We start from the raw sequence: 26,558 nt of genomic DNA on the forward strand, positions 1-26,558 counted from the left end.
CACACACACACACACACACACACACACACACACACATAAATCTTGAATATATATATATGTGTGTGTGTGTGTGTGTGTGTGTGTGTGTGTGTGTGTGTGTGTTTTATTTTCAATACCCATTCTCAAAGAGCCTGTGCAGTCTGCATGACTGTTATACTGTATCTGTTGTCTCCAGGACAGGTTTTAACTTACCCTTTTTACAATAGAAGAATAAATAGAATATTCAAAGAAAGAGGGAGAAAGTTTAGTATACTGCAGTATAAACTTAGGCAGAACTGTAGCAAGAAGAGAAATGCAGAGTCTGTTGCTGTCCTCTAAGAGGAAAAGTGTTTTTCAGATTAGCCAAATTTAAAGGGAGAACAAATCTGAGAGTTCTGAAAGAGTGTTGCAAGTACACATTTTTGAAAACAAACTTAAATTTATTATTTGGCTATTTTACATTTCTTCATTAGATTGCTCACACTGGGCCATGCAAGTACACAAAGGAGACCAAGGGGGGAAAAGCTGCAAATGATAGAAGCATCGAAACAATCATACACAGATTATTCTGGAATACTATGCAAGAACAATAAAAAGACTGAAGCTCTAAGACACTGCACTGCACAGGAGGTCACTCCAGCTAATCAGACGTGCATTAGGAATTGAATAGTCCTGGTCTTCCAAGCAATGAAAAGCATAAGTAAAGATAAGTGTAGCAATAATTGTATAAAACAGCACCATTTTGTCCTGTGGTAGAAAAGGGCTACAAGTAAGCAGCATGACTGATCTGACAGACACTAAATGGAAGATAGGGAAGTGTGGCCTAGTAGTGCATGCTAATGTACACAGTTAAACACAGCACAGCTGCATGTTGCACGCATTCAGCACAACAGCAGCACCATAGTGGCTGACAGATACATGGGGATGGGTGTGCACAGTAAAGCACCACTGCTGCTCATCATATAAATGGGGTGAAAACATGCTAGACAAAAACGTTGGAACTGGAAGATTTGCAAGTAATGGATAGATAACCTCAAAGTATATTAGTGGTAAGGATAATTGTTTTTGTTGGGGAAATGCCCATTTTGTACATAGTCAAAAAAGACAGGTAGGGAAAGTTGTGATGTATGGCTGTGGCTGTCAGAGAGGGAAAAAGCCAGGTAGCAGGAACAGGAGGAAATGTACAACTCAGATATTGTCAGAGAGGGCTGTTATATACACATAGGTTGAGCAGAACAGTGAATGAAAGCATACAGAGGGTGGAAGAAATGGCAATAGGGAGAAGATGGACAGTAAACATGAAATGTGGAATAACATATATGGACTGGAAAACACCGGGAAGGGGATAGGGTTAGGCTCTGGAATGGATTCAATGCCAGGCTGACCCAGATGGCAACTAACTCATCTTGTTTATTTTTTATTCTGTCATGTCTGGCCACCCAAGAGATTTGGCTTGAAACTGTGTCATAAAAATGATGGAGCTGAAGCTCCCAATGTCAGATATAATGTTATCTGTTTACTGTAAAATTAAATCTGCATTGACATTTCATCTCCATCACCATGCCCACCCCTTCCACCTGCCTAGGAGCCCAGTGGACACTGTTCTCTTTGAGGCCTTATCTTATTTTCCTTAAAGTTTTTCTTCTGGTTGCACTGACTTACGATGTGGAGGAGAGGCCTTTGATGATGAGGGATGTGGGTGAGGGGTGGGTCTGAGGCATTCTTGAGCTGACTAAGTAACAGTCTTAGTTTTAGAGAAGACAGAGAAAACTGCTAATACAGATCTATCATTATTTTAACTGCATAACTTTTGTGTTCTGTAGAATGACTCATTCCACACTCAATCTTCGCTCCATCCTGTTTTATCAAGAGTTTCTTAAGGCTCAGTTTTTAAACCAGTACCATTTTCTATCTACATTAGGTCTCTAGCTCATCATCTCTTTAAGGACCAACAACATTGACCTTAACACTGACCTCTGTGGTGATGATATTACCATCCAGGTAAGTTAAGTAAGTGCTATTTTAAATCCATCTATAAGTCACTAAACTCCACCCAAACTCAACTGTGTCAGGATTTTAACCAAAGAAAAATTTAACTTAAGGTTTATACAGCAAAAAACAAATGGCATTTGGAACACATAAGTAGATTAGCCCAAATAATGGTCATCAAAATATAGTACAAACTAATATTTATTTATATATATATATATATATATATATATATATATATATATATATATATATATATATATATATATATAGGTTTACTGGGGTAGTGCTGTGACCCATTTCAGGCTCAGCACAGGTGACATATAAAACATTTTACAAACAAAAAATAAAAAGTGTAAGAAGTAACAGAGTAGTCCAGGCTAATTGCATAGAAAAAACTGTGTATATGCATTCTAGTGAACACACACAGTGCAATGTACAATCAAGCAGAATGTAATGTATAACATATACATTAATTTCTAAGATATAATTAGCTTGAAAATATGTGGTCAACTGGCTTGAGCCTGCACTTAGCTTGTATATGTGTATCCATAACATAGTGAATTAAGTAGCATCTATGCTTTATACATGCTGCACCACAGGTAACATTCTCACAAAGCATGATAGACTTACAACTGGAAAATGAGTTATTTGTTGAACTATTGTATAGTGCTTTCCATCATTGGTGGAAGGTCAACAAGAAACCTACAAAAACTCCAGGCAGCACAGAGTAACAGTAACAGGGAGGTGGGGGGGAAGCTCCACTTTCCCCAGACAGACAGGCTGACTTTTGATTATAATCAAAGAATGACTGCACTTACTAGAATACAAATACACAAAATCTTTAACAAACACCAGAACAATCCCCTACTTTGCCTCATTCTTTGAAATAACATTCTACAGCAATTAGAGCCCCTAATTCTACTGCTGTGACTACTGCCATCTTACATTGTTCTCACTACTGCGGGATCTTTCTTCCTCCTGAATTCCAAAATATGGAATTTATCCAAAGTATCACTCACTAGCATGGGTTTGGCCACAAACATGCCATGTTCACCATGACATGCACTTTTAAAAATTAATTATTTTGTGCAATAGCATGCCTTGGAATTTAAATAAAAAAATGTTTTCATATTTATCATCGCTTACAGTTCTATTAAATGTCTCTTTTTGAATGCTTGGTTGGTTAATAAGTATTTTTTTTTGCCTATGTACTTTTTGGGGCTGTGGGTTATATTTGTGAGGTAAGAGGCGTGCATTTTGAAAGCTGGCATATAGTTTCAAAAATCCCTGGTACATCCCAGCTTCTTATCATCTCCTCCATCACCAGACAATTTAGATTATAGCTTCAAAAGCAAGTAAATCTAAATGTAGTGGGTTCATTGTACAGATTTTTTATTCCTACTTCACTGTGTTTGTATAACCCAGTAAGACTGCACTCATTACTGTACATTTGCTTGTGAACAGTACTGCTTTCTGTTGTCTTATAAATTCTGCTAAAGTTTGCCTATATTTTTGTTTGTTGCCATGCATCACATGTATATTCCTTTTTTATTCTAAGTTTTGTAATAAGATCATGATTGAAAAAAAGAACCTTGCTAGTGTAGTTCTCATGCCTGCTAAATGAATTAATAATTATATGAATACATTTATTTGCAGTCAAATAATATCCACTGATAATTACACTGATCTTTTACTATACACCCCTTGCTGTGGCACCTTTACCCTACGTAGGGGTGAGGGTCTGTATAAATTAAGGACCTGCTGATCTTCTGCCTGTAGCAGTCTTTCACTGATAATTTGTGTGCGTCACAGACATCATGAAACAAGTAACAACTAATTCTCTAAGACACAATCTGAATCAGGCATTTAAAAATAAATTAATAAAGTTGTAGAAGTCCTACAAAGTTCTCAGGTGAAGATTCTGTAAACTCGATGTCCAGTTAAAAAGAAAAGCCCTGCTGTGTGGCATAAATGAGGAATAAGGTTCCTTATACATTAAGTTGCTCATCTACCAAGCAAAATCAGGAATTGTTAAAATTATTATGCTGGAGGCTATCCTGTTAAGTAGCAGAACTCAATCTGTGTGAACAATGTGCCATTGTATGAAGCTTTCTAGAACTTTCCTTATTCCCTTTGTTCCACTTATTAACACCTTCATTATTCCTGCTGTTTTAACCTCACTGTGATGAAAAGAAATATACATGTGTGTCAGACTGTACTATTGTAACTGATTAACTGTATATATTGTAACAGAGGATAATGGAAAAGAAGAGGTTAAGCTCAGTCCCAGCTAACATTTATAAAAATATCCTGAAAGTAAGTTACTTAATTTAGTCCATAAAGATTGTAACTTACAGTTCTGATTGCAGCCAGAGACAAGATGTCTGTGAAAACAATGACTATGAATCCTTCTGTATTGTCCTTAGCAGAGAACTAATTGCTACCCTGGAAGGGTGGAATTGTTGAAAATTTTTTATGGCTTCCAGTTGCTATAATACGTCTTAGTAAAGCTCTATCTGTGTGTATGGTAACACATACATGCACAATTCTGGTTCAGTTTCTAGTAAAGGTGGGTAGTATGGTAACCAAGACAGATGACCAGATGCATGTGATGTCATTCTGCAATACAGCACTGAAATGATGGTTTAATAGTATATAAGGTGGAAGTCTCAGAGCTGCCTGATTTTGAAACCTGACAAAGAAGGATCTCTCATCCACTTCACTTTCTTTGCTTTAGTAGGTAACCAGGGAATAATAATTATTTAGATCAGTCAGGAAAATATAGTGAGATTAGTGAAGTACTGTTTTTTTCTGTAACTGTGTGAATCTATTTATCTGTGTTATTTTAGTATTTCCTGTGGCTGAAACTCTGGTGTTTATTATAAGTAGATATTTAGTATTTTCATGTTTGGCTGTTTAGTCAGCATTACCATTTACATTAATATTAATTTAACTCAATATAATTGGGTACCCTTGTGGAAGCCTTAGAGTAGCTGGCTTTGGAGTGTCTGGTGGCAGTAACTACCTTATAGTCTGGGTAAAGGGTAGCAGAATGAGTAAATCTGTGCCAGCCTTTCACAGGTGTGTGTGTGTGTGTGTGTGTGTGTGTGTGTGTGTGTGTGTGTGTATAAATTAAATTTCAAAGAGTGTGTGTGTTAGGTGCTTGGAGCAGGGACACAGAGCACTGGTTTCACAGAGAGAGTGTTGAAGGACTTGGCTTGGACAGTCAGCTGAGGATTCAACTCTATAGCTGTGCCAGTGGGGAGTCTTACTGGGGGCCTGGAGAGAGGGAACCCATATCCCAGACTGAGTGTACTGCCTGTGTGCACTTAAAGGAAATTGTGCTTGATGCAGGGCGGTGCATCTGGAAATACTGTGTGTATCTATTTTTGTTCCAAGTGAACGCCCCTCATCTGTGTCAGTGGTGAGGATTCAGGCTCCCTGTTAACTGGATCGGGGGGGGGACGTCACACCCACCATACTTAAATCTCTCTGTGCTCAGCTGCTTACCCTCCTGCTTTTACTGTACTGACCTGTATAACTGCTGTAATGCTAGTGGATTTATCATTTTTTTTAACTTATCTCCAGGCCTGTACTGAAAAGGGGTTTTGCCAGTTAGACTATCCCAATAACCAATCGAACAAATAACTAAATATAAATGATAAATATCGTTAAAGCTTCTTTTGACAAAATACTTGCAGAGAAGAAAACCCAGCCACTGGGGATGCACAAGCCAGTGCATTTCTTTGTGCCGGTCCCAAGCCCAGATAAATGGGGAGGGTTGCATCAGGAAGGGCATCCGGTGTAAAACGTCTGCCAAATTACTGATGCGGAGAACATTTCATAATTACATACCGGATCGGTCGAGGCTCAGGTTAACGACGACTGCCACCAGTACTGTTAGCCAACAGGGTGCTGGCGGAAATTGGGCTACTGTTGGATGAAGAAGAAGAGGAGGGGGAAGGCATGCCCAAAGGCAGGAAGAGAGGAGGAAGGTTAGGAGTGCAGTACTGAGGGTAGGAACTTTGAATGTTGGCAGTATGACTGGTATAGGGAGAGAGCTAGCTGATATGATGGAGAGAAGGAAGGTTGACATATTGTGCGTGCAAGAGACCAGATGGAAGGGAAGTAAGGCCAAGTGTATACGAGGCAGGTTCAAATTGTTCTATCATGGTGTAGATGGCAGAAGAAATGGGGTAGGGGTTATCCTACCGGAACAGTATGCCAAGAGTGTTTTAGAGGTGAAGAGAGTGTCTGATAGAGTGATGTTTATGAAGCTTGAAATTGATGGTGTAATGATGAATGTTGTTAGTGCATATTCTCCACAAGTTGGGTGTGCGATGGATGAGAAAGAAAAATTTTGGAGTGAGTTGGATGAAGTGGTGGTGAGTGTACCCAAGGGTGAGAGACTAGTGATTGGAGCGGACTTCAATGGGCATGTTGGTGAAGTAAACAGAGGGGATGAGGAAGTGATGGGTAGGTATGGTGTTAAGGAGAGGAATGCAGAAGGTCAGATGATTGTGGATTTTGCAAAAAGGATGGACATGGCTGTGGTGAATACGTATTTTAAGAAGAGGGAGGAGCATAGGGTGACGTACAAGAGTGGAGGAAGATGCACACAGGAGGATTATATCCTATGTAGGAGGGCCAGTCTGAAGGAGATTGGAGACTGTAAAGTGGTGACTGGGGAAAGTGTAGTTAAGCAGCATAGAATGGTGGTCTGCAGGATGATGTTGGTGGAGTGTGAAAGCAGTGCCAAGGATTAAATGGTGGAAGTTAAAAAAGGGTGATTGTGAGGTGGAGTTCAGGGAAGAGTTAAGACAGGCACTGGGAGGCAATGAAGAGTTACCGAATAACTGGGTAACTACAGCAGAGCTACTAAGGGAGACTGCTAGGAAGGTGCTTGGTGTGACATCTGGACAGAGGAAGGAGGACAAGGAGACATGGTGGTGGAATGAGGAAGTACAGGAGAGTATACAGAGGAAGAGGCTGGTGAAGAAGAAGTGGGATTGTCAAAGAGATGAAGAAAGTAGACATGAGTATAAGGAGATGATGCGCATGGCAGAGAGAGAGGTGGCGAAGGCTAAGGATAAGGCATATAGAGAGTTGTATGAGAGATTGGACACTAAAGAGGGAGAAAAGGACTTGTACCGATTGGCTAGACAGAGGGACAGAGCTGGGAAAGATGTGCAGCAGGTAAGGGTGATAAAGGACAGTGAGGGAAATGTACTCACAAGTGAGGAGAGTGTGTTGAGTAGATGGAAAGAGTACTTTGAAGGGCTGATGAATGAAGAGAATGAGAGAGAGAGAAGGTTGGATGATGTGGGGATAGTGAAGCAGATTAGCAAGGAGGAAGTAAGGACAGCTATGAAGAGGATGAAGAATGGAAAGGGTGTTGACCCAGATGTCATTACCAGTGGAAGCATGGAGGTGCTTAGGAGAAATGGCAGTGGAATTTTTAACCAGATTGTTTAATGACATTTTGGAAAGTCAGAGGATGCCTGAGGAGTGGAGAAAAAGTGTTTTGGTACCTATCTTTAAGAATAAGGGTGATGTGCAGAGCTGCAGTAACTACAGAGGGATAAAATTGATCAGTCACAGCTTGAAGTTATGGGAAAGAGTAGTGGAAGCTAGGTTAAGAAGGAGGTGATGATTAGTGATCAGCAGTATGGTTTCATGCCAGGAAAGAGCCCTACAGATGCAATATTTGCTCGGAGAGTGTTGTTGAAGAAATACAGAGAAGGTCAGAAGGAGTTGCATTGTGTCTTTGTGGACTTAGTGAAAGCATATGACAGGGTGCCTAGAGAGGAGTTGTGGTATTGTATGAGGAAGTCGGGAGTGACAGAGAAGTATGAAAGAGTGGTACAGGATATGTACAAGGGTAGTGTGACACTGGTGAGGACTGCGGTGGGAGTGACAGATACGTTTAAGGTGGAGGTGGGATTACATCAAGGATCAGCTCTGAGCCCTTTCTTATTTGCAGTGGTGATGGACAGGTTGACAGATGAGATTAGACAGGAGGCCCCGTGGACTATGATGTTTGCAGATGACATTGTGATATGTAGTGAGAGTAGGGACCAGGTTGAGGAGACCCTGGAGAGGTGGAGATATGCTTTAGAGAGGAGAGGAATGAAGGTCAGCAGGGCTAAAACAGAATATATGTGTGTAAATGAGAGGGAGGGTAGAGGAATGGTGAGGATGCAGGGAGTAGAGGTGGCGAAGGTGGATGAGTTTAAGTACTTGGGATCAACAGTTCATAGTAATGGTGAGTGTGGAAGAGAGGTGAAGAAGAGAGTACAGGCAGGGTGGAATGGGAGGAGAAGAGTATCAGGAGTGATTTGTGACAGACTGGTACCAATAAGAGTGAAAGGGAAGGCCTACAAGAGGGTAGTGAGACCAGCTATGTTCTATGGGTTGGAGACGGTACCACTGACGAAAAGGCAGGAGTCAGAGCTGGATGTGGCAGAGTTAAAGATGTTAAGATTTGCACTGGGTGTGACTAGGATGGACAGGATTAGGAATCAGTATATTAGAGGGTCAGCTCAGGGAGTTAAAGATGTTAAGATTTGCACTGGGTGTGACTAGGATGGACAGGATTAGGAATCAGTATACTAGAGGGTCAGCTCAGGTGGGACAGTTTGGAGACAAAGCAAGAGAGGCGAGATTGTGTTGGTTTGGACATGTGCTGAGGAGGGATGCTGGGTATATTGGGAAAAGGATGCTAAGGATGGAGCTGCCAGGTAAGAGGAAAAGAGGAAGGCATAAGATAAGGTTTATGGATGTGATGAGAGAGGACATGCAGGCGGTTGGTGTGAAAGAGCATGATGCAGAGGACAGGAAGAAATGGAAACAGATGATCCGCTGTGGCGACCCCTAACGGGAACAGCCGGAAGAAGATGATGACTTGCAGAGAAGAAAAATAGAGTATAAACAATGTGCTTGTTCTATCACCATCACTGCAAATGTAGAGTCACAGTTTTGTAATGCAATACATCTAATGCTGCACTGTTAGTACATGCAATGCTCAGAGTATCCATTACTTCAAAAAAAAAAAAAAAAAAAGTGCTTAAGCATATGGAATGGCTAGGAGAGTTTTTCAACAAGCTAAGCCTGCAAAATAGGTTAATATCATAGCAACAGTTGAGAAACAAAGCAACATTAGAATCTCTACAGACTCACAAGACCCTGATAAATGTGCACTTAAGGTGCGCTATCCTATATAAAAGTACAGCGAGTAGTTGCTACTCTGTCTATTGCAAAATTATTTTCAATGTTGAGTGTCAGTCATGGATTTTGCCATAAACAAAATGAAGCAAGCTGTAAGCTATGCATCTGTACCACTACTGTACAGATATATATTTCTAAGATGCAGTTTGGTATTTAACTAGCTCCAGAGCTTTCAAAGAGCTGTTGCTGATATGAATGAAATCTTGGATGCAATATTCCTGCTAATATTTTTCTCCTTTATGTTTAGAGATTGTATCATCTTTGCAGGCACTCAGTTGACCAAAAGTCCTGCATGCAGAAAAGTTACGTAATTCACATAAAGTGACAGTGTTACTTATAGTACATACTATACATGAGACATTAATGTCATACAAACAAAATGAAAGGTAAGTGATAAATGTATTGTCTGAATACTTGTTTCATCCAATTCTGAATATCTGATTAATCCTATTCAGGGTTTTGGAGCTTTAGCTTATCCCAGCACTGAAGACAAGGCATTTAAACTAATTCTGGATTAGAAGCATCTGCCCATCACAGGCCACACACAAACACACACACATACACAAATAACAGCATGTTTGCCTACAAGCAATTTAGGAGTATCATACCTTCACCTACAGCACAACTTTCAGATAAATGAGATAACCAGAAAAGCTGATGAAATCTCATGAGAAATCAGCAAAGGCAGGACATACATACTCAACACAGAAGGTATTTGCTTCAGGTGAAAAGCGAACCGGAGAACCAGATACTGTGAAGCAGCAAAATGTTTTTTTTTTTCAATTATAAAGGAATTCCCAATACTATTCTAGCATGTCCAAAGGTCAGTTGTCAATCTCCTCTCCGGTCCAGCTGGTGAATCTGGGAATCTTGAGGCAATGTTACAACTGCCTCATGTACACAGAAAACCCTCTCCTCCTCCCAACAAATTCCAACACATGTGAGAGATGCAACCATATAGCCATACTGGAGGCTAAGCTCTCTCAACTCAGTACTGGCGTAACCAGTCAGGAGGAGAAGGAAACCACACTCACTACAATTCCAGTCTCACATAGACCTACCACAACAGCAAACCAAACACATAAACACACAAAAACATACTCGGAGGCTCTAAATAAAAATCTGCCTAAGCAGCAGAGACCTCCAAAGCAGACACCCAAGCAACCGCTACCCCAAAACAAAACACGTACAACACATAGCTCACAAAGCCAGTGTGCCGAACAGTCACAGCCCTTAAGGCTAAACAACACACCTGATACACTTGTAATAGGTGACTCTATCATCAGGCACACTGACGTCCCGCTCTCCAGGCTGAACAAGGAGAAGGTCATGGTGAGCTGCCTGTCGGGCGCTAGGATCCGCCACATAACACAAGCACTCAGGTCACTCCAAGGCAAGTACAAATATGACTCAGTCATTGTCCATGCTGGTGTGAATGTCCTGAGACGTACCTCCCTGGACTACATGAAAAGAGACATAGAGGAGCTCTCTGAGCATGTAGTCCAGGCCGGTATGACCCTGACCTTGAGTAGCATCTTACCCTCACCAAGAATGATGCCACAATATGAAGACAAGATGATCAATTTCAACAATGGGCTTAAGTATTGGTGTCATTCAAAGGGGATCCAATGCCTGTCAGCCTAGGACGACACGCTCAACAAGACACGATGCTTCGCTAGGGACGGCTTGCACCTGTCACCCCTGGGCTTTCGGATATTGGCAAAGTCTCTTGCTACCCCCATAGTGCCTTTTTTAGGCGAGGGTCAAAAGAAAAACCCACCTCCATAGGTATCACAAGGGATAAGAAACTAAGAGAAATGCTACTCAACGCCAGAAGTCTAAACCTCAAGATGCACGCACTCGAAACTCTCCTTGGCATGGAGAACATCGATATCTGTGCAGTAACAGAAACCTGGTTCAAGGCTCCCAAGAGCACCCCAGCACTACCAGGTTATACCTCATACCATGCTTTTCGGCCCCAAAACTTGGACCAAACCACAAAAGGAGGGGGAGTATCAATATTCGTCAAAGATACCCACACCTCCAGGTTGGTGGCACGGCACGAAGCATCAGAGACTATCCATGTGCAACTAACAGTGGGTAAAACTGCCTTCCAGTTTATAGCCTGCTACAGACCACACCCCCAAACCCAGGAACCCCACTCAGCCTTCCTGGGAACACTGGAAAATATGAAAGTCTCTCCAAACACCATTATATTGGGCGACTTCAACTACCCAAACATAGACTGGAAGCATTACTCTAGCTCCAACACCCTAGCCCAAAGGTTCCTAGAATTTATAAACTCAAATGCTATGGAACAACTTGTTACCACTCCCACAAGATGGGAAAACATACTGGACCTGATCATCACCAACATGGGGACTCTATGCTCCAGACCAGAAGTGTATCCTTCATTGGTAAGATCAGACCATAAACTAATCTCACTGGATATTCACATCCCGACTCTACCCCCTGCCCTGAAAACCACAGTGAAAAACTTCTCTAATGCAAATTTCACGCTCCTCAAAACCGAGGTGGAATCCTTCAAAGCCCCCAGGGGCCTGTGGAAAATATGGCCCAGACCGCAGAATCCTTTATAAACACATTCTATGAACACCTTCAGGAATGCATGGATCATGCAATCCCAAATAAAACCAAGTCCCAATCCACCAAAGGCAGACGTCCTGTCTGGTGAACCCCAGCCATAAACAAACTATACAATAGAAGGAGGAAGCTACTACATGATAGAGCAAAATCCCAAAAAGGAAAGGCATCTCTGATCAGTATTAGCAAAATACTACGGGCACTCATAAAATCGTTTAAGGCCAGCTTCGAGAGAAAAATTGCACAGGACACTAAGGATAATCACAAGGCTTTCTTTAGTTATGTTAGGAACCTGGATGGGAATTTCCAGATATACTCAGAATTAGTCCAAAATGACAAAAAATACACCGAACCCACAGACATTGCCAACATCCTAGCTGACAGGTTCAGCGCAAACTTCTCCCCCCCACCACCAAAAGGGCAAATATCTATCCCAGCAGAGTGCTGCCCCCCTGACATCTCAGATGCTCAGGTAAGAGCTGCCCTCTCCAAAGCAAAAAACACAGCATCAATGGGACCAGACGGTGTCCTGGGCTGCGTCCTACATGAACTCCAAGAAGAGCTAAACCCAAACATAAAACTACTGTTCAATCTCAGCCTTACTACAGGGTATGTACCCAAAGAGTGGTGTACAGCAACAGTGGTCCCTCTCCACAAAGGTGGTGCCTCAACGAATCCTGGAAACTATCGCCCCATAAGCCTGACTAGCTTGGTCTGCAAAGCTATGGAAAGGATCATCATGGACCTCATAAATAAAGATATTGGGGACCTACAGACACTGGATCCTACCCAGTTTGGCTTTGTTAAGGGCAGATCCTGCCTCTTAAACCTGGTTGATTTCTTTGAAACAGTCACTAAGGCCATTGACGAGGGGAAGGTGGTTCACACAGCCTACGTGGACCTCGCAAAAGCCTTCGATACAATACCCCACTCGGGCATTATAGATAAGCTCACCAGCTTAAATATAAATGGGTTGCAAACTGGCTCAAGGACAGAACCCACATGGTTAGAATTGCTGGAGCCATGTCAGACTCCAAACCAGTTACAAGTGGCGTCTCACAAGGCTCAGTCCTGGGACCTCTCTTGTTCGGTATATATTTCTCGGAGGTACAGGCCAACACGGAAGGACTGTGGCTGACCAAGTTTGCAGATGACTGCAAACTGGCCGCCATAATCGACACTCCAGCCGACACAAGCATCCTCAAAAAGAGCCTCATAGAAACAGACAACTGGTGCCAGAGCCATGGCCTCAAGCTAAATGCCAAAAAGTGTATAGTCATCCCCTTTGGCAAAAACAAAGTGCCCACAAATTACCACATAGGTGGTAATGCATTAAGTACAGAAGAAGTAATTAGGGACCTGGGGACCCAAGTTGATAGCAATCTCTCATTTAACAACCACGTGGCCAAAGTGGTTAGAAAAACATTTTATATAGTCCACCTAATCATGAAGGGATTCACATCTAGATCAGGGGAGGTCATCGTGCCTCTTTACTCATCCCTCATCAGGCCCATAATTGAGTACAATACCCCTTTTGGGATGTACCTTACCAGACACCTGCAGCAACTGGAAAGACCCCAAAAGTACCTCACCAAGAGGATCAAAGGGCTCAAACAGATGCCATATGCTGCCCGGTTAAAGAAACTCCAGCTCTACTCAGTGGCATACCGCCTGCTCAGAGGCGATCTGTGCCTGAGGTATAAAGCCATGTCCAACCCGGAATTAATGGACATACTGCACCTCAGAAAATCCAAATCCCCATCGAGCTACGTGCTCGAGAGACTTGAACCTCAGCACTGAAATAAATAGGACATGCTGGAAGGACAGATTCATAACCCAGAGGCTCCCTTCACTCTGGAATAAAATCCCAGTCCAGGTTAGGCAGAGTCCCTCACTGACTCTCTTCAAGAGGAATCTTGATGAGTGGATGGGAAATCGTAGGTTTACCCCGGGTATCACTTCTGTGTCACTGTTAGACAGAGGCACAGTATACTAACCTCGAAAAAGGGCATAGCAAAATTATTTTAAAATGGGTGGCGAAAGCCAAACACACTCTGGCTAGGCTTATAAATGCCCTAGGGCAGATAGCCTAGTATGAACCTATGAACCTATGTCTTATTAACCTTTTGCAATGAAAACATCTGATTTATCTATTTGAAAAATTATACACAGATTTAAATTAATTTCCACAAAATTGTGCAAGACATCAAGGCAATACTCCGACACTTCTCTTGAAAAAAATGATATTCACTATCATTCAAAACAATACTGTGTAAACTAGTAGATAAATGCACATCAATCATTAGTACTTCATCAGATTGATAATGAATGTATGGCTGCTAATGCTGACTCAGATATCCTTTGTAATAATGCCATTCAAAAGAACTACCCAGCGGTTTCTAATAACTAGTAACTCACTAGTGACAGATGCCAGGAACCTCTTCCCAGAATAATCAGATTGCTAGCTACTATCATCTGTCTTCCTGCTCATAAAATATTTTCACTTTAAGAAAGCGATCATCAAACTCAGTGGCTTTAAAATTAGACATAACCAAGTGATCATACTTAGTAGTGACTTGGAGAAGTCCCACTTGAAGACTATGCTTTATACATTTAAGAAGGAAGAAGATTTTTGCCTTGTTAAATTGACTTTCATTATTGGTAGAATCTTTGTGAAGGTTCTGTTGTGGATTCTATCTGAAATGTAACTGACCTGTTTGATTTAAATTAACGAGAGTTCATTACTGGCAAGTCATGCACTTGAAGCTTTCTGCAGTTCTATAATAATGTTGTAGTACATGGAGTACAGTTAAGAGCTTCTATAGCATGAGATCCTATCTTAACAACTGTTAAGCACCCACTGGTTCACTCGTTAAGATTGGGTATCACGACAGGCAGTTAAATAGGCCAGTACTAACCAGCAAATGACAGTGGCGCAATAAAAATAGATTTGTTTCTGCCTGCTGTCTGTGCTGGTAATCTGTCCCTGACTTTTTGTACGTAACAGAATGTCTTACACTGTTTTCCTGACAATGCTTGCTAAGTGCATTACAGCTTTGAATGCTGTCAAAACACCTAGAGATTTTTTTTTTCTGTAACTAGTAGTACACGGAGCAGATAAAGCCCCATGTACTAAAAGGAATTATGATCAGGTCTCCCATCATAACCCTTTATTAACTGTTCTGGACATGGATGTCAAGATTCACCTGTTGAGCTTTGCTCTCAAATTTCTTGGCATTCAAGTCTTGAACACCTAATAAGCTGGCTATGATTGACAACCCACTGATATTCCTCTATATGGATACTCATGAAACTGGCTCTCATATTGGTGCTGTTTACTTAGACACCAGGAAAGTTTTTAATAGTATCTCACATAAAGAAATTGTTTCTTAGTTATTGACTTACAATGATACTCCATCTACAGTTGATCAACTACCTAATAGAGAAAGAATTGCTTTCCTCAACACACAATGGATTTACATCAGGCCACAACACAGAAACTATGTTCATGAAAAATAAAATCACTGTGAAATGGTTGCATCCCTATTTCTAGACCTTCCAAAGCATTTGTTGCAGTTTCATGTCTCATTTTATTATTTAGATGCAAGGAATCAGTACAATCAACTGGTTTAAAAGTTACCTGAGTCACTGAACACAGTGTGTAGTCTAGGCAGATGAGCCATCAACATTAGGTATGCCACAAGGTTCAGTAACAGGACATTTACTGTTTAAAATATTTATAAATAAAATGCATACAGCCTCTCTTCTTGCAAATAAAATCCAGTATATTCAGATGATTCAACACATAAATGTGCAGCATCATCAGTCAAACAGCTCCAAAATGACCTACGGCATTCCTTTACAAAAAATGAAAAAAGGTTTCAGTAATCTAAACTACACCTAATTCAAAAGAAAATGAAGGTAACAGTATTTTCACATCGAATCCAGCAATCAAACTACTGTGACATAAAAATATTATCGGTCAATAATATTAGAATTTAGTACATGGGGTATATTAAATGACCACAGAATAAGATTCAGTCAGCATATCCAATATGCTGTTCAAAAATTAACTATAAACTAGGGCTTCTATTAAATTCAAACCTTTTCTATTAGACCATGCATGCAGGGTCATAGCTCAAACACATCTACTTCTTAGTGTCCTGTATGCCTTGTTAATTTTGACTAACCTACAGTCCTGTCAGCTAGCCAAACTGGTGCAATCATATTCCAAAGTTTGCAAGTAACTACATTATCCAAATACATTGTCTTGTACTTCAGTCCCTTAACTGGCTTAAGCTATCTCATCTGCACTCACATTAAGACTACCAATAACTTCTTCTGCAGCCCAGACCTATGGTCAGTCAGCAGCCAGTTACTGAACTGGTGCTCACCTCACAGACAACTGTGTTCACTGGTCCAACACTTAGTTTTTACTCTCAAATCATAATGGTGACTGCCTACATGCTGTATATGTTGCTAAACTGTGGAACTCTCTCCTAACAAACATCAAAAGTATCTCATTTTATCTGCTGTTTAAAACCACATACTTGTCAACAAAATGGCCTGCACTTGTAATATCCCTATTTTAAGCCCCCTTCTTACTGTAATCATTTCTCATCTACATTGTAAAATCCTAATGAAATCACACCCATCAACACAACAATCCTGCTCATGTGCAATCACCATTAGTAAGTCCACTATTTATGCAGCAAAACCAGGTAAATATCCCAAAATCTCAATGCGTACATGCCTCAACTGAATAACTAGTTGGATAAAACTTGAATATGTCTCACCTCCTGTCTATATACAATGTGACTTTCTGTATGTACACTGTAAAATAATGCTGAATGTTCTTTAGATGCATGTGACTTTAGTATGTTGCAAATACTATTTGATGTACTTAACATGGTCAACTGTTAAACTATACGTAGTTCAATGTTATTTAGTATATTTTGTTAACTCATGCTAATTGCCTGGGGGAAAAATATGTAATGTAAATGTTTACCCCAGGCATCCACTTAAAAGGGACTTTGCCTAGTCAGACTTTTCTAGTAATCAAAGACTAATAAATAAATATAATTCATTAGATGAAGAATGAGTTTGGTAATAGATCACTCTGTTAGAATACGTGACAGTCAACATATGTCTCAGAAGGCTCAGTTTTGAGACGTATCTCATTTAATCAGTTTATGACAGCTTTTTCCATTGACTTGGTATATTACATTTGTAGATGACAACAAGTTAGTTCTACCAATTACAAATACTTTTGACTACAGGACCCTACAAGCTCAAGGGATGATCTAGATAATTGGACTAACACTAAAGAGACTAAGTTTTATACAAAGAAATGTGACATTGCACATGCTGGAAAGGAACATACAGAATACCCATATAAAAAAAAAGATATAATTTTAGCCACTGATTATGATAAAGACCTTGGATCTATAATTCTAAAGACCTGGCTTTTGATATTCATGTCCAGAATATCTGCAAAAAGATATATTGTATTATTATACCAATTATCCCACCAATCCAGTTGAGATCAACTAAATCTAAAAAACAAATACAAATAAATAAGATATGACTCAATTATATGTTGCTTTTGTTCAATCTCACACTGAATGTAGTGCATCTTTGTATTTGTACTCTGTTGATTAAAAAGTCAGAATGTCTCCAGCATATTTTTGAGATAGTCTTTCCACAGGAGGGTTACATTAAGTGATTACTATCCCTTAACTTATTTTCTGTTTATTGCTATATTGCAAGGAATGACCTCATTAAAGGCTTTAATAATGTTTGCCAGAGGGCAAACTAGATGCACTACAATCAGCCAGATACTTGAACAAAAAAATAGCAGAGGAAGTCTTATATAGAAAATGACATGTTCAGGTGACTGTGTTTACACTGGGCACTACAATCTGCTGCTGCACAACTAAGCACAGGTTATAGGAGATTAGTTACAGAGGAATCCAATCAGTAACCAGTAAAAATGCATACAAGTGTATATTATATATAAGGCTCAGATCCTGCAGCAATTTACAATTATCTCACCATTGTGCGATACCACAAGATTACGGCTCCTACACTAAGTAAACTGCAAACAGAAAAAAGTGGTATACATGTAATAAATGAGTCACATATCCTGCAGCAATTCAGAATGCTGTTACTATTGTGAGTGATACTGCAAGATTAGACTAAGGTCAGGGCCGGCACCACCGTTAAGGTGAATTAGGCATTCGCCTAGGGCACAGCTCATGAAGGGGTGCAGCCAGGCAGCTCGTAATACCTCTCTCTAGTATTCGCAGAACTCAGAGCAGTGTACAGTTGTGCTCAAGTTCCACTTTAAGAAAAAAAAAAAAACACACCTTACAGTCCAGATTAACTAGAGAGACTGCAGGAATCCGAGTCCAATTGGACTGTTTAGTCAGCAGCCATGTACGTGACATGGCTGCTGATTAGTCCTACTGCTCTTATGCTCTCTTCCCACTCTTTGCATTGGATAAAGCAATGAGCGAGAGTGAGAGAGCGTGAATTTTATTATTGCTAATTGAAAACTAATCCACAGTGACAGGCAGATAGTTTCTTTTCAGGTAAGTGTGAAAAAAATAATGGGTTTTAATGACTGACTTTTTTGTTTTCTAGCAGGTCCAACTAGATATATATATATTGCATTTTTTTCCTGGCAGGGCCAATCAGATTCTACATATTGCATTTTTTTTTCCTGGCAGGGTCAACCAGATATTTTCTGTCATTTTTTTTTTCCTGGCAGTGTCGACCAGATAATTTATATATTTAAATATTTATTATTATTATCAGGATCGACCATATACTGTTTAAAATGAAAGGGTGGACTTGTTACACATTTGTTCTTTGTTTCTAACATCCTGGGACTGGTGTTTGGCAGGGTCAACCAGATCATAGTAGAAGACGAAATCGGCAGTAGGCTGACTGTTTTGGGGGCAGTTTGTGATTTTCTAACACTCCTGGCATGCTCAACCAGTTACTAGTAGTAGGTAAGGCTAGGTAGTATGTGTGTTTTGGGGGCTGTTGATGACTTTCTTTTTTTTAATAAACTATCCTGGCAGGATTGACCAGATACTAGGGATGCAATGTGTTTTGGGGACTGCTGATTTTTTTTTTTTTGGTAACACACTGGCATGGTCAACCAGACACTTGTGGTCTGTGTGTTTTGGGGGCTGTTGATGACTTTATTTGCTATTATTATTATTGTTGTTATTATTACTATACATATATTTTTTTAATTTAATATCCTGGCAGGATACTAGGTCTGAAGTATGTCTAGGGAGCCGTTTAAAGATGACATGTTTTCCTAATCTAATATCATTTTGTAGGGTAGTCAAGATAAATAGGACTGTTTGTCACTGTTTTGTTGTTGAAACAAACTGTACTCTTGCATGAGTACAGTGTGTATTGGTGAAATGAAATAAGCTCAAGTGCAAGTTCTTGGCCATGTGATGTGAAAGAAATACAATAATGTAACTGTGGCCTTTATTTTCATTATTTTAAACACTGTAGGCTCAAAGCATATTTTCTGGGTAGGGAGTTGGAATGGGGGAAATGCCTATGTGCAAATAGAATGATTGCAGTTCTGTCTTACTTTGCAAGAGTAATGTGCATTTTAGTGAAGTAAGATTGATCACAAACTCTGAACTCTTAAGTATTGTTTGTGTGAAAAAAAAAGTATACTTACTTAATGACAGTGTCATGTTTTTTGTTGCCATTTTTGTTTTAGTTTTTAACTTCGCAAGATCAAGTCATATTCTACGGTTGGGGTTGTGAGTGGAGATTGGGGCTGTGTGAATGAAACAAATGACCTGGTTGCTTACTGTTACAGTTCTGTAAAGCTAGAATTACAATAATTTTCTGTCTGTACTTTACGATAAGTGTAAAATAATTAGCAAGTTTATGAGTAATTCTTAATGTGTTATTTGATATATGTCAATTTAAATCAGTTTCCTTTTTCTATAATTTCAATAAAAATGTAACTTATTTGTAAAACAAGGGGTGCACTAAGGTGCAAAATAGCCTAGCACCAACACTGACTAAGGTTGTCAGACCAAGTAAAATGCAAGCAGAAAAAATGCAGTAGAAATGTAATAAATGTGTCTCAGATCTTGTAGTAATTCACACTTCTCTCACTATTACAAGACTAAGGTTCACAGACCAAATAAAATGCAACAGTAAAATGCAGCATAAAATAAAATAAATCAGGCTCAGATCCTGCAGCAATTCAGAATGCTCTCACTATTTTGAGTTATACTACAAAACTAATGCCCCCAGACCAAGTAAAATATAAACAGTAAAAAAAGCTGTAGAAATGAAATAAATAAGGCTCGGATCCTGCAACAACTCATAATTTTCCCAATACTGTGAGGGATACTACAAGACTAAGGTCCAAGCCTGAATTAAAAATGCAAGCAGTTAACTTTTGGTTAAAACAAGGAAAAATACAGAAAAGGAAAATATGCAATTCATATTAACACTCTGAATACTGAAGTATGCACTAGGTGAATGAGACTTTTACAAGTCATATCATTCATACACATTTTTTTTTAATGGAAAGAGGATCATCCAGACTGAAAAGTAAATCACTTTATCTGAGAGTAAATCACTTCATTTGTGAGTACCCTTGTTTTGGAACACAGGCTGTGATTCAGAAAGAATCTCCCTGTGAATGTAAACTGCTGTGGCAAATAGAGGTGGTTTTTACCATTGCGAAAAATTCATAGAAGATTAGCCACTAATGAGGAAAGACCTCATTATCGGCTATTTTGTATGTCTCTGAATCTTTTGGTGTTACTGATAGTGATAATAAGCACTCTACTGCAGTAATCGTCCATGTTTTGCATTGGCACAGGCACAGCGTCATTTGCTCTCCTACAAACGGGCACACATCCAAAAAACCTTCATATGAGTGCATGCCTGCATGCAGCTGCATCCCTGTACCACTCATCTGTCAGTGATTTTACAAAACATCCACGATTTTGCCTTTTTCATTTGGCATGTACTTCTTCATGGATGAATACGGTCAGTCAATAATGCCAGATATTAGAGCTTCATACTTCTCATTGTTCCTAAAGCTGCTCGTTGCAAAATTTATTGTTCTATTAACAATTTAAGTTACTTACATTAACAATTCAAAAGCGTCTCTCATGTGTACTACCCCCTCCCAAATTTTTCAGCCTTTGTTCATTAATCAGGGGGAGTTAAGAGGTACTGAACCCTCCAACACACACATACTTTCACTGCACATCAGCCACCCCCTCTCTCTATCACACTCATGGAAACAATCATCAGTATATACATACATACACACAACACACACACACACATATGCATACACCTGAGACCACACATTCCCTTACAAACTTGCACACATGTTGTCACACACATGCTCACTCTCATACACTCTCCATCAGTACCACTCCACTAAATTCCCAAACACCTGCATGCTACTCAAGTCTACTACTGAAAGTAATAGGTGAATGTAGCCTTTTGGCAATGTTAATGTGTTCATCCATGTTAATTTACATGGGCATATCCAGGGGGCAGCATATGACTAGTTAACATATCCCACTCTCCCCAGAATGCCTTGGATAATTGCAGTAGTTGTGGAGACAGCCCACCATGTTGATTTTACAGACTGCATACAATCATTGCAGTGGGGCTGTTAAAGAATCAGAAAAGGTTACTGCTAGCAGAAGTCCATTTTGAATTACACAGGGAGAATCCCAAAAGAAAGAAGAACATCACAGACACTGGTAGAATTTAACATTAACTTAGGCCTTTTATGATGTATTAAAATGTAATACAGCATAATGTCTGACATAGACTCCAGTATATGTATTAGTACCTGGCTCTGTGGTACAAAGCAGCATATGAGATTAGTAGCTGACTCTGTGGTACAAAGTAGTATATATATTAGTTGTTGGCTCTCTGGTAAAAAGCAGTATATGTATTAGTTGCTGGCTCTGTGGTACAAAGCAGTATATGTATTAGTTACTGGCTCTGTGGTACAAAGCAGTATATGTATTACTTGTTGAATCTGTGGTACAAAGCAGTATATGTATTAGTGTCTGGCTCTGTGGTACAAAGCAGTATATGTATTAGTGTCTGGCTCTGTGGTACAAAGCAGTATATGTATTACTGCCTGGCTCTGTGGTACAAAGCAGTATATGTATTAGTGCCTGGCTCTGTGGTACAAAGCAGTATATGTATTAGTGCCTGGCTCTGTGGTACAAAGCAGTATATGTATTAGTGCCTGGCTCTGTGGTACAAAGCAGTATAGTATTAGTATCCGACTCTGTGGTACAAAGCAGTATATGTATTAGTGCCTGGCTTTGTGGTACAAAGCAGTATATGTATTAGTAGCTGACTCTGTGGTACAGAGGTCTGAAACTCTGACTGTGATCTAGGTGATTGGGGTTTGAATAGTGACCCTGGCACTGAAGAAGCCATGTAGGGAGGAGGATGAGGTGTGTAGGTGGCATGGCCAACTCACCTATTAAAGGGGGTGGGGTGCTGTGACTGCCCAGGGACCACTTTGCACCTTACAGTTTGTTTCCCTGCAGACTAGAGAAACTGATGGCCATGCTTCAGGGTCAGTAGGTGGGGTTACTTTTGGGTTTATGCCTCTTGAGGAAGTGTGGTACTGCCTAGTGCAGACTCCCATTGAATGTCCGACCTTCCCCTAGCAGAATCAAATGTGCGTGGGAATGTAGAGCTAAAAAAAATCTTAAACCAGCACTGACTGCTAGCTGGATGATGGCTCCTCTTGGCTAACTCAAACTCTTGGTGATGATGGAACAACTAGCTGAGATGATAGTGTTAATGAGAAGGCTGCAGGGACAAGCTGTCATTCTCACGGGAACCACTCATTTGCCTTAGCTGTAGATGACAGTGACATCAAGATATAGATGCTTCTCCCTGAAATTAACCTGAGACAACCTGCAAGGCATCTGGTCTGAAGCAGAGGTCAGACAAGCATCTGGTTTCTCCACATCCTCTCCGTAAGACAGAAGAGCTGACCACAGGCCATTTCATCCTAGTCTCCTGGCCATCTCAACCATCACCATTAGGCCTTTCCTAAACTAAAGTTGAAAGCAGTACAGATACATGCTCTAATTATGTTCCCCCGAGCTAGCAGAGTAACTTCATGATTTACTGTGAGCCACGTGTACTGTTTATTTTTAGACCAGTTCAGTGTATTCATACCCAAGCACAATGTCATTATACATTTCTAAAAGTCATGCTGCACTACTTATTAAGTAGCTAAGTACTCCCGAACACAATACATAATGACTCCAAGCCTACAATATTTATGAATAAATGCCTGGGTAGTAATAAACAATAATCCATACTTAAATGCATAAGTAATTGCTATGCTTAGACTGCGTACGAGTAACTAGATTAAAAAGAAAAGCTTTCATAGCAAGCATGCATTAAAACACCAAAAAGACAAGACAGACCAAATTTCCCTTGCACAATGTCAGTAAATGAAACTTAGCAGAGTCTTAAAAATAACTCATCCTTAAATTATAGTTGCAAATACAGCAGAAAAAAGATACGAAAGACCAGTTCCTGAAACATTTGCTAATATTTATTACTTTCATGTTGTTATATTTTATTTTATGCATATTTTAAAATGTCTGAACCTGTCATGATGTGAGGTATTACCAGCTATGCCAGGAGAAGTATGGCAGTGGATGTGTAGCATATGCCAGCATAGCTAGTTGGAGTTTGTAAAGAATTATATGTCATCTGTAAATCAAACTGATTTGTGCAGATGCTTGGTTGAAAATGTATTTGTAAAGTTGCATGTGTTAAAAATGTACCAACAAAGGGTCCTGCTGGACAGAAAATAAATATACTTGTATGTCAGACTGTACTGTAACTGTTGAAATGAATATATTGTAGCAGAGTTAATCTCAGTCCAGCTACCTATGAAAATAGTCTGAAATTAAATTACCTGGTTTAGGCCATGAAGATTGTAGCTTACAGTTGTGATTGCAGCCAGAGACAAAATGTCTGTGAAAACCAGGAATACAAATCCTACTGTATTGTCCTTATGGGTGAAATAATTGCTACCCTTGAAGGGTGGAAGCTTTGAAATGGTTTTACAGCTTCCAGATGCTATAATACACTTCAGCAAAGCTGTGCGTGTGTATTATTGTCACGTGCTAGATTTTGGTTCAGTTGCTAATTAAGGGGGAAGTGTAGGTACCAGAGTCAGATGACCAGATGTATGTGATACCATTCTGTAATACAGCACTGAAATGATGTTTTAGTACTAGATGAGACAGAAGTCTCAGAGCAGTCTGTTTTTGAAACTTGACAAAGAAGGAAAAACATTCACTCATTTCATCTTGCCTTGCTTTGGAAAGAGACTATGGAATAGTAATTCTTTAGATCAGTCAGGAAAATATAGTGAGATTAGTTAAGTATTGTTTTTTCTGTAACTGTGTGACTCTGCCCATCTGTATTATTTTTAATATTTCCTGTGGCTGAAACTCTGATGTTTATTTTAAATACATATTTAGTATTTTCATGATTTTTTTACTATTTATTATTAAATATATTTAAACTTTTCATTGTGGATGGTCTTTTAGAGTATATTTTAACCTTTGAGAGTACTTATATATATTTGATGACACTGTGGCCGCTCCTGAAACCCTTGCTGCATTGGTCAAACATTACCATTTGTATTAGTATTAATTTAACTCAGTATAATTGGCTACCCTTGTAAAATCCTTAGAGTATCTGGCTTTGGAGTGTCCTAGTTGTAGTATCTACCTTATAATGTGGGCAGAGGGCCATAGCTGGTAAATCTGTGCCAGCCTTTCCTAGGTGTGTGTGTGTGTGTGCAAATCAAATCTCAAAGGGTGTATGTGTCAGCCACTTGAAGCAGGAACACAGAGCAGTGGATTCACAGAGAAAGTGACTGAGGACTTGGCTTGTGACACTCGGCTGAGGACTTAACTCTACAGCTGTACCACTGGAGAGTCTTATTGGGGGCCCGGATAGAGAGAGAGAGGGAAAACCATCCCCCAGATTGAGTCTGTTTCCTTTGTGCTCTTAAGGGAAATTGTGCTTGGTGCAGAAAGCTGCACCTAGAGAAATACTGTGTGCATCCACTTTTGTTCCAAGTGAATTTTCCTTACTGGTGTCAGTGGTGAGGATTGAGATTCCTTGATTATTTGCCCAGAGCAGAGGCATCACAGAACCTATGAACATGATCCACTGAAAAAAGTGCTATAAAAGAAATAAATACTTGACTCTTTGGGGCAAGTAGTGATGTTCCCACTAGCTCAACTAAAACGTTCTACTTTATTAACAAAAAAAAAAAAAACAATTAGGCATGCATACTTTCACTGTTAACAGTTTACTGAAGTTACAAACAATACAAGTGGTTCGGTAGCTCACTTCCAGTACAATGAACAGGCCACAGTGTCATTCTCTCTGTGAGGACCTATTACTTAAAACAAACTGACCAGGCAATGGGGAAAGATTGCAGGGTGATCCATATTGGAATGCAGTAGCATCCTTTAGATTTGATCAGGTGCTACATGCGAGAAGCACACATGCTATGGTGTTTTTCAAAACTGCTTGCTCTTTGCACAGCAGAACAGACACTTAGCATCTTATAAACTAGAACATGACCAATGTGGGAAATTGAAGTAAAAAAATTGAAAGCTAATTTAGCCTTGATGTGAGTGTGTACCCATGCAACTGCTGTGTAATGATTTTGTCTAACATACACAAGTGGGCAAGTGTGCAGCTTGCACCTTACAAGGAATATTGTTAACATTTTGCTCTGAGGTTGTATCAGAAAAGAGCATGGTATCAGACTAAGCTACAAAACAGACTAAAGTTACAGGTTTGGAAGTGAATAGAGCAAAATGTTTGTCTGGTGTGTCCACTCATGGCTGATTATAGATGCTGCTATTTCATGTTCGATTGCAAGTATGTACACTCCTCTAGACAGTCTCCATTAATGCAAATTCTTGACAGTTGTACAATACCTGTCCAAGTTCATGTCTTTCTTCAGATATAATTCTATTTCTAACAAAGATTTCTGAGTAAGGTACATGCTGCACAATGGTAGATGACCAAACAAAGTATGACTTAATACAAAGATGAATAAATATTGCACCTACACTTACTGATTCAGCATCACCTGTGATGATCAGAGTGGACCTAAGCAAGATAGGGCTAGGAACAGTGCTACCACAAGAGGACAGACAGATCTACTGCCTACAAATCAACAGCTCTGATGGCTGAACAAACCAGATGTGTACAGACAAAAAAAGAAATGATAGCCATACTTTTGGTCATCAGAAATGTCCTGACTATGCGTATGGGAAACAAATTAAATGCTGACAGAGCATAAACCTTTGCAAAGCGTCTTGAGGAAACTATTGCTTAAAGCTCCTGCAATACTGCAGACAATGTTGTTGATGCTTCAGGAATATAACACTGAAGGGCACAGTAAACTGAGAGGCTGATAAATACAGGTAACTTGTTAAGTAAGACTTATCTGAATGAGTGGAAGGAAGATTTCCTGTAAGAAAATTGGGAAGTAATATGGATTGTGCCACAAATTCCATTGATGCCTGAGGAACTTCAAGAACAGAATACAGCTTCTGATGAAGCCAAAATGTTAAGTTGTCCTGGAAATGGTAAGTATCCACATCCATTGATTCAGTCATATTACACCTTTACACAGTAATTAC

At 39.8% G+C, this 26,558-nt stretch overlaps 1 protein-coding gene across 8 annotated transcripts in view; it reads right to left on the minus strand.

Moving 5' to 3' along the window:
- LOC122789971 (muscleblind-like protein 2) overlaps positions 1-26,558 on the minus strand; it is a 938,268-nt gene that overhangs the window by 147,964 nt on the left and 763,746 nt on the right. The gene's annotated exons all lie outside the window — the stretch shown is intronic.

This window comes from Protopterus annectens, chromosome 15.part0, assembly GCF_019279795.1.
Source record: "Protopterus annectens isolate FY-2018-M chromosome 15.part0, PAN1.0, whole genome shotgun sequence".
In the NCBI taxonomy this organism is placed as follows: Eukaryota; Metazoa; Chordata; order Ceratodontiformes; family Protopteridae; genus Protopterus; species Protopterus annectens.